The 12,221-nt window shown below is 37.6% G+C and overlaps 1 non-coding gene across 1 annotated transcript; it reads left to right on the forward strand.

Moving 5' to 3' along the window:
- The first annotated feature begins 5,902 nt into the window (after positions 1 to 5,902).
- Positions 5,903 to 6,006, forward strand: LOC127748239 (small nucleolar RNA R71). The gene has a single exon (XR_008010181.1). It is a non-coding gene; the product is annotated as a small nucleolar RNA R71 (small nucleolar RNA).
- The last annotated feature ends 6,215 nt before the right edge of the window (positions 6,007 to 12,221 follow it).

The following is a 12,221-nucleotide window of genomic DNA, read 5'->3' on the forward strand; positions in this document are numbered from 1 at the left end:
TGACGGAGGGAGTCATTTTCGCAACAGACCATTGGAGACTCTACTCCTAAGGTATGTGGTGAAGCATAAGGTTGCCACACCTTATCATCCCCAAACAAGTGGGCAAACCGAGATATCCAACAGAGAGTTAAAAAGGATATTGGAAAAGACCGTGGGGGCATCAAGAAAAGACTGGGCGAAAAAGTTGGATGATGCTCTTTGGGCGTACAGGACAGCCTTCAAAACAACAATTGGAATGTTCCCATATCAACTGGTGTATGGAAAGGCCTGTCACTTACCATTAGAGCTGGAGCACAAAGCCTTTTGGGCTCTCAAGATACTAAGCCTCGACAATACTGCTGCTGGTGAAAAAAAGGTCTTGTAGCTGCAAGAACTGGAAGAGTTTAGATCTCAAGCCTATGAAAACACCAAGATCTATAAGGAAAAAGCAAAAAGGAGGCATGATCTAAACTTGGCACCAAGAAGTTTTGAAGAAGGACAACATGTACTCCTCTACAACTCCAAACTGAGACTCTTCCCTGGAAAACTCAAATCAAGGTGGTCGGGGCCCTTTTTGGTCACAAAGGTCTCACCTTATGGACACAAAGAAATCATGGAAGAAAGCTCAAGGAGGACATTCACTGTGAATGGGCAAAGACTCAAACACTACTTGGGCAGCATGGGGGAAGACCCCAAACAGAAGTATAATCTCAACTAAAGAAGCAACCGTCGAGCTAGCGACGCTAAAAAAGCGCTTTGTTGGGAGGCAACACAATCTGAGGTAGTTTTTTTTTTCATTAGTGTCTCAATAAAAGATTCAAGTAGAGTTCTCTGTATTGTGAGGAGCTAAGTTTGGTGTTGCACACCAAAACAATCCAAGGGTGAATGTGGAACTCTAAGTTTGGTGTTCCACCAAAGACTCCATCTGAAGAGTGCATTGCAACCCTTCAATGATAAAGCATTTGCTCTAACAAACAGAGAAACTACTTGACAGATGTTTAATCTCTAATGCATATTTTGCTTTTCTAGTTCATAGTTATTTTCTTAATAAAAGCACATGAGGTTTCTGCATGTATTCAACTTGTTGCATTAGGCAAGGAACTAAGTTTGGTGTTCACACACCAAATTAAGTTCAGAAATTCACAAGCATACATGCATGCTAACTGTTTTTCAAGTGCTTGGGGGAATAAGCAACTTCCAATAATTTTACAGGAATTCAATCAATCTCATGTAATAATCATACATCATTATCCAAGGAGACAAATAAGGATGCAAAAGCTAGGATGATGATGATAATGAAGAAACAGAAAGACATCAAGAGGTTGTATTGTATTTAACTGTCTTTGAGTTGTAGTACTTTAATTAAAACTATGATTAAATAGTGTTCTCAGAGACATCCATATTCTGCTTGTTCCTCTTTATTCACATATAAGTGTGTTGGCCTAAGTCCCTGGCTTTCATTTTTCATCTTGCTTACATGTATGCTTGTCCTCTAAGTCAAATAAAAGAAAATGTTATGAAAACAAGAGTGGGGTCTATCTTGTGAAGTAGAGTTCTCAATGTTTGTGGTATGGTAATTGATTAGCTAAGTTGGTTTACCAACAAGGTATATAGGCAACTATATGCTCTAAATCACATGCTTGAAGCACATCCTATTGAGATTAGCCAAACAACAAGATCCTAATAAGAAGAAGAAAAAGAACAATGAGAGTTTCAAAGAGAAAGAAAATTAATAAGAAATAAGGATAGGCACCAAGAATTTGAATCTTGAGGCATGTGTCTGTGGTGCTCCTGTGCAAGGGATATGCTTGGATGAATAAGCTCTCAAGGGTGCCTTATCACTTGGTAACTTGGGTTAACTAACCCGGGATTATCAGCTGAAAGTCCACTATCAAGGGCAACCTTTGCTACAGAGCACTTAGTAACCTAAAGAGGTGATGGACACCAAGGTCTCAAGAAAGAAAATAATAAACCATGTGCCTGTGGTGTGTATGTATGGGGGAAAGATACTTGAGGGAGTAAGTCCTTAGGGGTGTCTCAACATCTAGCACCTTGAACCAACTGGTTCGGGAGTGTTGGCTGAAAGCTTATCTTAAAGAGTTGCCCCCTCACAGAGCACGTAGCCTAAGATGCAATAAACTTTGGAAAAGAAGGGATGATCAATCAATAAGAAGTCTCATAGGATGCAATCAAGCAAGTATACAAGAGCATGATAAGGACCTAAAAACCAGTAAAGGAATGAACCTAAGTTGCTATGCATGAAACTCCATAAGCCAAGAACTTGACTTCTATAATAAGAACTTGTTTCTCTTGTTCATTCATTCATCATTCTTATGCTTCAGTACTTGCTTAGGGACAAGCAAGCTTTAAGTTTGGTATTGTGATGTCAGGGCATCTTGACCAGTTTCACTGACCTTTTCTTTACTGTTTTAAGGTAGTTTCATGCAATTTCTTAGTAAATAAGCAAGTTTTGGGTAGATATACACTTACATCTTGATTCAAACAAACATTGAGAACTTTACATGATTTCATGAGAATTATGCAGGAATTGAATGATAAAATGGATAATGCATGATCTCATGACTTGGAACAGAGCTTTGATGCACTTTATTTGCTTGATTTCAGGACAAAGGAAGCAAGGAAGAGCCACGTTAGCAGCCACGTTAATCTAATTAACGTGACCACTAACGTGGAATGGGAATAAGCTTGTAGCGTTAATGGAAAAAGTGATCGCCAATAACGCCATCGAAGCCATCATAGCCCACGTTAGTTGCCACGTTAATTACAACGTGGTAGCTAACGTGGAGGAAAAGGGGAGCTCCAACGTTAGTGGTAAAAGTGAATACTACTAACGTTCTAAAAAGGGCACACTTAGCCAAGTTAAGAGTCACATTAATGCAATTAACGTGAACTATAACATGGGAGGAGAAAGAAATCACCAACGTTAGTGACACTCACCTTTGTCACTAACGTTAGACTAAGCCAATATTGCCTATGTTAGTGGTCACGTTAAGACCACTAACGTGAAGGGTAACATGGAGCAAGGAATGATAGGCCAATGTTAGTGACACTCACCTTTGTCACTAACGTTGGAGATGGCAATCACCACCATGTTAGTGGTCACGTTAATGCAATTAACGTGAGGCACTAACGTGGGAAGAAGGGGCATTTGAAGCGTTAGTGACAAAGGTAAGTGTCACTAACGCTCTCGAAGCTTGGGCATGCCCACGTTAAAGGCCATGTTAGTTATACTAACATGGATCACTAACGTGGGGAAAGGAAGCAAAGAGCAACGTTATTGGTAAAGGTGAATGCCAATAACGTTTGCGAAAGATTGAGAAGCAACGTTATTGGTAAAGGTGAATGCCAATAACGTCTGCGAAGGACTAAGAGGCAACCTTAGTGGTCACGTTAGTGCCACTAACGTTGAAGTTAACGTGGATTAATTTGGTTTGGAGCGTTAGTGAAAAAGGTGATCGTCACTAACGTTCTCGAACCCACGTTTTCACTTAAATTAACACAACTAACGTCCTAATTAACGTCCACCCATGCCTGACTCACATTTTTTCTGCAAGCAAAGCTGAGCCCACTGAAGATTGTAACTGCTTCAACACAAGATCAAAGGCTCATATCCAAGACTTGAAGAGCTGACTAGAAGATCAAGAAGAGTAGTATATATAGGAGTAGTTTTGAACTAGAAAGGAGCTTGGCATTTTGGAGAACTACACTCTGTATATTTACTTTTCCTGTAATTTCTAGTTTGCTTTAGAATGTACTCTTCTCTATCATCTTCCATTTCCAGCGCTATGAACAACTAAACCCATTTTCATTGGGTTAGGGACCTCTGTTGTAATTTGATGGATCAATTATAGTTTTCATTCTTCTTCCTCTTTCTTTTCTCTTGATTTACTAGAAAAATTTTGATCTTAAATCAATTGGTTAGTTGTCTTGGAAAAGAAACTCTCCATAATTGGATCTCCTCTGAGCCTTGGAAAAGGGATGAGGAGATCATGCTAGAAATGCTTTCTCATGTTGGACCAAATTGGGGTTTGGACGGATATAGTGACATATAATCCTCCCAACGCTTTGATTTGGAAATACATGTGGTATAATTAGTGACCATACTTCATCTCTTCCCAAGAGTAATTAAATCAAGGAATTGAGCAATTGTTCAAGCTTAGAGAGATTGGGTTGCCAAGAAATTGGGATCCAATCACCTAAGATTGCCAAGGAGATCAATGAATGCATTGATTGAGGAAGAGATGAGAATGAACTTGATCCGGAGAATGCAACATCTCCTAAGCCCAATGAATCCCCCATTTCTAATCTTACCCAATCTCTTTACTTTCTACAATTTATTTTCATGTTCATCTTCCTAAATCCCCATTTAAGATTTTGCAATTTACTTTCCCACCATTTAATTTTCTACAATTCTCAACTTAATTTCTGCTTAGCTCAACTAGAACATTCCTCCAATTAAAGTTGCTTGACCAATCAATCCCTGTGGGATTCGACCTCACTCTATTGTGAGTTTTTACTTGACGACAATTCGGTATACTTGCCAAAGGAAAATTTGTTTAGAGACAAGTTTCCGTGCATCATATCCTCTACAAGTCCATAAGCCTGTTTCATTGATTTGTCTGCTATCTTTAGTGATATTCTTGCAACTTGTACCTCAAAGATCCCTAGTTTCTCCATTACAGAGAGTGGCATGAGGTTTATACCTGACCCCAGGTCACACAAAGCCTTCTCAAAGGTCATGGTGCCTATGGTACAAGGTATTATGAACCTTCCGGGATCCGGTTTCTTCTGAGGTAATTTCTGCTTAACCAAGGCATTCAGTTCATTGATGAGCAATGGAGGTTCATCCTTTCAAGTCTCATTACCAAATAACTTGGCATTCAGCTTCATGATTGCTCCTAGATACTAAGCAACTTGCTCTTTAATAATATCTTCATCCTCTTCAGAGGAAGAATACTCATCAGAGCTCATGAATGGCAATAGTAAGTTCAGTGGAATCTCTATGGTCTCTGTATGAGCCTCAGATTCCTTTGGTTCATCATTAGGGAACTCCTTAGTGGTCAGTGGACGTCCATTGAGGTCTTCCTCACTGGAAATTACTACCTCTTCCTCCTCTATAGGTTCGGCCACTTTGGATATATGGATGGCCTTGCACTCTCTCTTTGGATTCTTTTCTGTATTGCTGGGGAGAGTACTATGAGGGTTTTCAGTAACACTTTTACTCAGCTGACCCACTTGTGCCTCTAAATTTCTGATGGAGGACTTTGTTTCAGTCATGAAACTGAGAGAGGTTTTAGATAGATCAGAGACTATGGTTGGTAAGTCAGAGAGGCTCTGCTTAGAATTCTCTGTCTGTTGCCGAGAAGATGATGGAAAAGGCTTGCTATTGCCAAACCTATTTCTCCCACCATTATTATTATTGAAGCCTTGTTGAGGCTTCTGTTGATCCTTCCATGAGAAATTTGGATGATTTCTCCATGAAGAATTATAGGTGTTTCCATAGGATTCTCCCATGTAATTCACCTCGTCCATTGTAGGATTCTCAGGGTCATAAGCTTCTCTTTCAGAGGAGGATTCTTTAGTACTACCGGATGCAGCTTGCAATCCAGTCAAATTTTGAGAAATTATATTGACTTGCTGAGTCAATATTTTGTTCTGAGCCTATATAGCATTCAGAGTATCAATCTCAAGAACTCTTTTCTTCTGAGTCATCCCATTATTCACAAGATTTCTTTTAGAAGTGTACATGAACTGGTTATTTGCAATCATCTCAATGAGTTCCTAGGCTTCTACAGGGGTTTTCTTCAGATGAAGAGATACACCAGCAGAGTGGTCCAATGACATCTTGGACAATTCAGACAGACCATCATAGAATATACATAAGATGCTCCATTCTGAAAGCATGTCAGAAGGACACCTTCTGATCAATTGTTTGTATCTTTCCCAAGCTTCATAGAGGGATTCACTTTCCTTCTGTCTGAAGGTTTGGACTTCCACTCTGAGTTTGCTTATCTTTTGAGGTGGAAAGAATTTAGCCAAGAAAGTATTGACCAACTTTTCCCAAGAGTTTAGGCTTTCCCTAGGTTGTGAGTCCAACCATATCCTAGCTTTGTCTCTTATAGCAACGGGGAAAAAAATAAGTCTATAGACCTCGGGATCAACCCCATTGGTCTTAACAATGTCATAGATTTGCAAGAATTCAGCTAAAAACTGATGAAGATCATCTGATGGAAGTCCATAAAACTTGCAATTCTGCTGCATTAGAGAAACTAATTGAGGCTTAAGCTCAAAGTTGTTTGCTCCAATTGCAGGAATTGAGATGCTTCTTCCGTAGAAGTTGGACGTTGGTGCAGTAAAGTCACCAAGCATCTTCCTTGCATCTCCACCATTGTTCTCAGGTTCGGCTGCCATGTCTGCCTCTTTTTCAAAATTTGCTTAAGGTCCTCTCCGGAGTGTTGTGCTTTAGCTTTTCTTAGCATCCTCTTTAGAGTCCTTTCAGGTTTAGGATCAGTTTCAACAAGAATTTCTTTATCCCTATTTTTTCTCATATGAGAAAGAAGAGAACAAAGAGAGTAGTGAAATCCTCTATGTCACAGTATAGAGATTCCTTTATGTGTCAAAGGAAAATAAGAATAGAAGAATGAGGTAGAGAGAGAATAAGAAGAATTCGAACATAGAGATAGGGAGAGGGTTCGAATTATTAGATGAGTAGAAGAGAAATATTAGTAAATAAATAAAATAAATAGAAAGAGATGAGAGAGTATTCGAATTTTAAGAAGAGGGAAAAGAAAAATATTTTTATTTAATTAATTTAGTTTTGAAAATTTGAAAAAAAGAAATACAAGAAACTTAAAAACTAATAAAATTAGTTAATTAAAAAGATTTTTGAAAAAATGGTTAGTGATTTTCGAAAATTAGAAGTGGAAAAGTAGTTAGGTGGTTTTGAAAAAGATAAGAAATAGTTAGTTGAAAAAGATTTGAAAATAAATTTTGAAAGGATAAGAAGTTAGAAAAAGATTTTGAAATTAAAATTTTAAAAAGATTTGATTAAAATTTTTTTTTTAAAAAGAATTGAAAAAGAAATTAAAAAGGTTCGATTTTTAAAATTAAAGTTGATGACTTGACTAACAAGAAATTAAATTCAAAGATTGAACCTTTCTTAACAAGAAAGTAATAAACTTGAAATTTTTTAATTAAAATATTAATTGTTAGCAAGGATTTTCAAAAATATGAAATAAAATTAAGAAAAATATTTTTGACAAATTAGTTTTAAAATTTTCGAAAACATTAAAAGAAAAATGAAAAAGATTTTGAAAAATTTTAAGAATGAAATTCGAAAATCATAAAAAAATGAAAAAGAATTGATTTTGAAAAAGATTTGAAAATATACAGTTTTTAAATTGAAATTTTGACTTGACTAACAAGAAACAACTAAATTTTAAAAATTTTTGACCAAGTCAACTCAAAATTTCGAAAATTATGAGAAGAGTAAGGAAAAGATATATTTTTTACTTTTGAATTTTTAATGAGGAGAGAGAAAAACAACAAAATGAAACAAAACATAAAAATTTAAGATCAAAACAAATAATGCATGCAAGAACACTTTGAATATCGAGTTGAACACCAAGAACATTTTGAAGATCATGATGAACATCAAGAACATATTTTTGAAAATTTTTAGGAAAAGAAAGAGATGCAAGACACCAAACTTAAGAACTTTTGTACTAGGGACACTAACAATTCGAAAATGCACTAGAAAAACAAGAAAAGACACAAAACAAGAAAAATTAAAGATCAAACAAGGAAAATCATCAAGAACAACTTGAAGATCATGAAGAACATAATACATGAATTTTCAAAAATCTTAAGAAAATTAAATTAAAAAAAATGCAGTTGACACCAAACTTAAAATTTGACACAAGATTCAAACAAGAAACACAGATTTTTTATTTGGTTTTTATGATTTTATTAAAAAAAATTTTTGAAATATTTAAAAAAAAACTTTTTGAAAAGAAAATAAAGGTTGAAACAAGAAAGAAGGTTACCTAATCTAAGCAACAAGATGAACCGTCAGTTGTCCAAACTCGAACAATCCCCGGCAACGGCGCCAAAATCTTGGTGCACGGAATTGTGATCATAATTTTCATAACTCCGGTACAACTAACCAGCAAGTGCACTGGTCATCCAAGTAATAAAACCTTACACGAGTAAGGGTCGATCCTACAGAGATTGCCGGCTTGAAGCAAGCTATGGTCATCTTGTAAATCTTACTCAGGCGGATTCAATTGGTTATGAGTTTTGATAATTGAAAGATAAATAAAACATAAATTAAAATAAAGATACTTATGTAATTCATTGGTGGGAATTTCAGATAAGTGTTTGGAGATGCTTTGTTGCTTCTGAAACTCTGCTTTCCTATTGTCTTTATCCAATCATGTGTGCTTCCTTCCATTGCAAGCTGTATGTTGGTGGATCACCGTTGTCAATGGCTACCATCTGTCTTCTCAGTGAAAATAGTCCAGGTACGGTTTCTGTATGGCTAATCAACTATCGGATCTCTCATCTCGGATGAAAAATACCAGACACAGCTACCATACGGCTAATCATCTGTCGGTTCTCACTTGTGTCGGAATAGGATCTCACTATCCTTTTGCACACTGTCACTGCGCCCAACATTCGTGAGTTTGAAGCTCGTCACAGTCATCCCGTCCTAAATCCTACTCGGAATACCACAGACAAGGTTTAGACTTTTCGGATCTCGGGAATGCTGCCAATTGGTTCTAGCCTCTATCACGAAGGTTCTAATCTCACAGATTCGAATGCTTTGTTGTGAGGAAAGGAAAGTCAAATCCGTGGATCAGAGACCCAAGATACTATACTCCGGCTGTCGTCCAATGACTACGTTGAACATCATGTAGACCGCCTATGGTTGTTAGGCACGCGGATCTTGGCTAAGCGAATAACGAAGATAGTAGGTGATTGTCACGAGTCATCCTTTCATTCTAACTTAACTGAATTAAGTACGAGAGTATATCTTGGAAAAGAAGTAAGTGTGAATTGAAAGAGAAACAATAGTACTTGCATTAATTCATGAAGAACAGCAGAACTCCGCACCTTAATCTATGAGGTGTAGAAACTCCACCATTGGAAAATACAAAAGAGAAAAAGGTCTAGGCATCGCCGAATGACCAGCCTCCCAAATGTGAAAAATGGCATTTCTAATACAATAGTAAAAAGTTCTATTTATACTAAACTAGTTACTAAGGATTACAGAAAATAAGTAACTAAGTGTAGATAGTGCAGAAATCCACTTCCAGGGCCTATTTGGTGTGTGCTTAGGCTGAGCATTGATCTTTACACATGCATAGGCCTTTTCTAGATTTAAATGCCAGCTTGGATGCCAGTTTGGGCATTTAACTCCAGTTCTAGTGCCAGTTTCGGCGTTTTACGCCAGAAAAGGGTCTCTGGCTGGCGTTGAATGCCAGTTTGGGCTATCAAATCTCGAGCAAAGTATAAACTATTATACATTGCTGAAAAGCCCAAGATGTTAGCTTTCCAGCCCAATTAAGAACGCGCCAATTAGACTTTTGTAGCTCCAGAAAACGCGTTTGAGTGCAGAGTGGTCAAAATCCAACAGCATCTGCAGTCCTTTCTTTGCCTCTGAATCAGATTTTTACTCAGGTCCCTCAACTTCAGCCAGAAAATACCTGAAATTACAGAAAAACACACAAACTCATAGTAAAGTCCAGAAATGTGATTTTTGCATAAAAACTAATAAAAATATAATAAAAAATAACTAAAACATACTAAAAACTACGTAAAGATAATGCCAAAAAGTGTATAAATTATCCGCTCATCAATACGCCACCGGCCCGAATCGCCTTAGAATCTCGAATGGTCCTATACACCTCAGATTCAACTCCTTGGTCTTAATCGCTCTTCCAATCCCAGTTGTCGGTTTAACCCTCAGAAATACATGCTCTTAACATATCTTCCAATGTCCGAATAGTCCGTTCCGACTGTCCATCCGTTTGTGGATGATATCCAGTATTGAGACATAGCTTCGTACCGAAAGCTCTTTGGAAAGCTTCCCAAAACCTTGATGTGAATCGGGGATCATGGTCCGATACTATACTCGACGGCATACCATGCAACCTTACTATCTCCTTTATATACAACCTCGCCAACTCCTCCATAGAGCAGTTCACTCGGGTAGACAGAAACGAGCGGCTTTGGTTAAGTGAACCACGATCACCCAAAACGCATTAAATCCTAACCTAGTCCTCGGTAACCTGGTCACAAAAATCCATCGCGATTTCTTCCCACTTCCACTGAGGAATCTCAAGAGGCTGTATCATTCCTGACGGCTTTTGATGCCATGTCTTCACCTTCCGACACGTCAAACATTTGAATAACACTATAGCTACATCACCTTTCACCTCAGACCACCAGAACATCCTTTTTAAGTCATACTACATCTTTGTACTTCCGAGGTGAATGGAAAATCCACTGTAGTGAGCCGTCGACAACAAGTCTTGCCTCCATCTTCCAACATCCGGTATACAAATTCTTCCGTCATATCTCCACAATCCTTCACCATCCTTAGTGAAATCATTACGCCTCTTATCACCAACTGGTTGGATCAATTTCTGAAGCTTCCGCTCATCTTGCTGAGCCCTCCGAATATGTGTCTTAAATGTGCTTGAAATCTGCAACTATTTCAAAGAAGTTCTTCCGGCAACCCCACCGATGTCCAGCTTAAGATCCACAAACATATCCACTAGCTCAACGTCCTTGATTCTCATCCAAGCAATTGTTAAAGATCTCTGACCCAAAGCGTCCGCTACCACATCCACCTTTGCAGGGTGATAACATAGTCCTTAAGTAACTCCATTCATCTTCTCTTATGCATATTAAGCTCTTTCTGATCAAAGACATACTTGAGGCTCTTGTGATCTGAAAAGACGTTAAACCTCACTCCTTACAAGTGGTGCCCCTAAATCTTCAGTGCAAACACAATCGCTGCTAATACCAAGTCATAAGTTGGGTAGGTCCCCTCATTCGGCCTCAGCTGACGTGATGCGTAAGTTACCACATTCCAATGTTGCACCAACACGTAACCTAAACCCTTCAAAGAACCATCACAGTATACTTCAAACGGTTTATGTGGTTCCAGCAAGATTAAAACAGGCATTGGAGTGAACTTCCGCTTCAGAGTTTGAAAACTTTCTTCACATTTTGACGTCCACACAAATGGCACTTCCTTTCTTGTCAACTTAGTCACCGGTAGTGCAATCCGAGAAAATCCTTCAAAAAATCTCCGGTAGTATCCGGCTAAACCCAAGAAACTTCCGACTTCCGTCACTGTTGTCGGTCTTTTCCATTCTATCACCGTTTCCACCTTAAAAGGACCTACCGCTATTTCTCTTTTTCTCACCACGTGACCTAGGAACTTTACTTCCTCCATTCAGAACTCATACGTCAACAACTTAGCGTATAACTCCCGCGGTGTCACTCTGATTATCAGCATTAAGAATCTAAAAATTTTCCTTAAACCAAATGCCAATTTTTTGTAATATTTGTCAAAACCTTTAAAACAACTTCAATCTAAATGAGTCCATTGTTAAAACCTTATCAAAAGAGTCAAAGACCATTTATTTGTAAATAAAAAATTTTAAAACATGACTTGCCTAAATTCATCGAAACCTTTAAATCAAAACCTTTCCAGTTGAATCCCTTTTGTTAAATTAAAATTTACAAATCAAAATCACAAGTGAACAAAATCTTAGGACTCACTTTTCCTTTTTAAATCGTATAATTGGATCAAAGTTCCAATCTTATTTTCAAAACCAAATCATTCAAAACAGTTCATTCTAGACCAGATCACTGTTGAGTTTTCTGATAGGAGTCAAAATACTTTACTCAGAAGATGCCTACTTCAAATCATGATTTTCTTAAATTAAAACCTTTCAAATTGAATCCCTTTTGATAAGAGAAATTGGAAACTATTTTCACAATTGAACAAAATCAGAGAACTCACTATTCGTTTAAACCGTATCTCTTAAATCAAAAGTTCTGTCTAACTTTCAAAACCTAAACATTTAAGCCAATGTTCCAAACCAGATTAGAAATCATCCTAAACCTTAAAATCGCAAAATCATAGTTAAAAACCGCCAAGGTGCCAGTCTGTACTCTTGTTGCCACTAGTGCTGAATCCCACC

The sequence above is a fragment of the Arachis duranensis genome, chromosome 5 (genome assembly GCF_000817695.3).
Source record: "Arachis duranensis cultivar V14167 chromosome 5, aradu.V14167.gnm2.J7QH, whole genome shotgun sequence".
Lineage (NCBI taxonomy): Eukaryota > Viridiplantae > Streptophyta > Magnoliopsida > Fabales > Fabaceae > Arachis > Arachis duranensis.